Source organism: Lissotriton helveticus, chromosome 1_1 (assembly GCF_964261635.1).
Source record: "Lissotriton helveticus chromosome 1_1, aLisHel1.1, whole genome shotgun sequence".
Taxonomy (NCBI): Eukaryota; Metazoa; Chordata; class Amphibia; order Caudata; family Salamandridae; genus Lissotriton; species Lissotriton helveticus.
In genome coordinates this window covers 449,848,253-449,850,586 of record NC_136057.1, presented here as the reverse complement: position 1 = coordinate 449,850,586, position 2,334 = coordinate 449,848,253, and the positions used below count along the sequence as shown (strand labels likewise).

The following is a 2,334-nucleotide window of genomic DNA, read 5'->3' as shown; positions in this document are numbered from 1 at the left end:
CACTGCGGTGAACTTGGGTTACCATCTTGGAGAGGGACAGGGGACGGGGGACGCTCCCATGCCCGGTCCCTCACGCATCGGTCGGGCCCTCCCCAGGGGAAAGAGGCCCGCCGAAGTCCCGTCTTCATCCAGGCACCCCAATGCAGCCGCGAACTGCTCCGCCAGCCGGGGCGCACCAGGGCCGGGCCGGACCCTGTGCCTAGGGTACATGCTTGCAGGAGGCAGGCGAGGGTTTCGGGCTGGCATTGTCAGTTGCTCGGGCCGCTCTGCCGTTAATGATCCTTCCGCAGGTTCACCTACGGAAACTTGTTATGACTTTTACTTCCTCTAGATAGTCAAGTTTGATCGTCTTTTTGGTGCTCTGCCAGAGCGTTGCCTACCTCGGCAGGAACGATCCGAGGACCTCACTAAACCATCCAATCGGTAGTAGCGACGGGCAGTGTGTACAAAGGGAAGGGACTTAATCAGCGCAAGCTTATGACCCGCACTTACTGGGAATTCCTCGTTTTTGGTAAATAATTGTAATCCCTATCCCTATCACAAATGGGGTTCAGCGGGTTACCCGCACCTGTCGGCGAAGGGTAGACACATGCTGATCCGTTCAGTGTAGCGCGCGTGCAGCCCCGGCCATCTAAGGGCATCACAGACCTGTTATTGCTCGATCTCGTGTGGCTGAACGCCACTTGTCCCTCTAAGAAGTTGGACCCCGACTGCTGGGGGGTCGCGTAACTAGTTAGCATGAAGGAGTCTCGTTCGTTATCAGAATTAACCAGACAAATCATTCCACCAACTAAGAACGGCCATGCACCACCACCCACAGAATCGAGAAAGAGCTATCAATCTGTCAATCCTTTCCGTGTCCGGGCCAGGTGAGGTTTCCCGTGTTGAGTCAAATTAAGCCGCAGGCTCCACTCTTGGTGGGCCCTTCCATCAATTCCTTTAAGTTTCAGCTTTGGAACCATACTACCCCCGGAACCTAAAGACTTTGGTTTACCGGAAGCTGCTCAGCAGGTCATGGGAATAATGTTGCCAGATCTCTAGTCGGCATCGTTTATGGTCGGAACTACAACGGTATCTGATCATCTTCGAACCTCCGAATTTCGTTCTTGATTAAAGAAAATATTCTTGGCAAATGCTTTCGCTTTGGTTCGTCTTGCTCCGGTCCAAGAATTTCCCCTCTAGTGGCACAATACGAATGCCCCCGGCCGTCCCTCTTAATCATGGACGCAGTTCCGAAAACCAACAAAATAGAACTGGAGTCCTATTCCATTATTCCTAGCTGAAGTATTCAGGAGACCGACCTGCTTTGAACACTCTACTTTTTTCAAAGTAAATGCTCCAGACCCACAGGACACTCAGTCAAGAGCATTAAGGGAGCACCGAGAGGCAGGGGATGGGACTGGCAGTAGCTCGTCTCGCGACGGACCGCCAGCTCGATCCCATGATCCAACTATGAGCTTTTTAACCAGATGGCTGAGGGGAAAGGTGCGACCAGCTGGCTGGGACCGAAATAACGCCAATCTGCCTGCTCCAAGCCTTGCAGGGCTCGGGCAGCAGGGTTCCGGGGCTGCAGGGCTCCAGGGCTCAGCGGGGCTCTGAAACCCCACACTGGGCCTTAGGCATGGGGAGGCCCGCAGGTGCTTCTGGGGACCAGCCGCCCCGGGAAGGACTGCCTGGGACCTGAGCCCCGGAGCCTTGCACCTCTCCGGGGCTCTGCACCAGGGACCCTTGTCTTGGCAGGCCGCAGGCCAGGGGCTCCCAAACCCCGGGCCCTGACCGAAACCCAAGCCCAGGGGCCGGTCCCTGCTTTCCAACCCATCCAGTCCGGGGAGATCGGGGAGCCTGCCCAGGCATGAGGGACCCCTGTCCCGAGCACACGGACCCTCAGGGCGTGCCCTCATTTTCCACACATTGTTTCCAGAATTCTGCGTTGTGTGCGTAGTGGTGCTACGCAAACTATGCCCAGCCCGAGCTCTGTCTCTCTCTATGAAGTCCCCGAGACAGAGTCATTTCTCATTCCTCTGACAGCAACGTATCCCAAGAGCACTTATTTCTTTCTGAGAGGGAGAGAGCTTGCTTTGCAAAAACTTCACTGCAAACCTTTCATCATAACCCGCCTTTAGGCGGAGTGGAAGGAAAAAGAGAAACCTGTGCTTGTTTGTGGGGCGAGGAGCTACACCAAAATGCGAGGCACTTTTAAAGATGGAGTGAAAGTGCTGCAGCGTCCAGTGAGTGGTGCGCATGTGCTCGTGTTGCTGGTAACTGCATTCCTCACTTTCACTGCGAGTGTGAATCGCTCTGGACTTCCCTATGGCTTGGGGTTACCACGAGCGC

The 2,334-nt window shown here is 55.4% G+C and overlaps 1 pseudogene; it reads right to left on the bottom strand.

Moving 5' to 3' along the window:
• Positions 1-273: 273 nt before the first annotated feature.
• On the bottom strand, positions 274-1,506 carry LOC144781605 (18S ribosomal RNA; annotated as a pseudogene).
• Between the last annotated feature and the right edge of the window lie 828 nt (positions 1,507-2,334).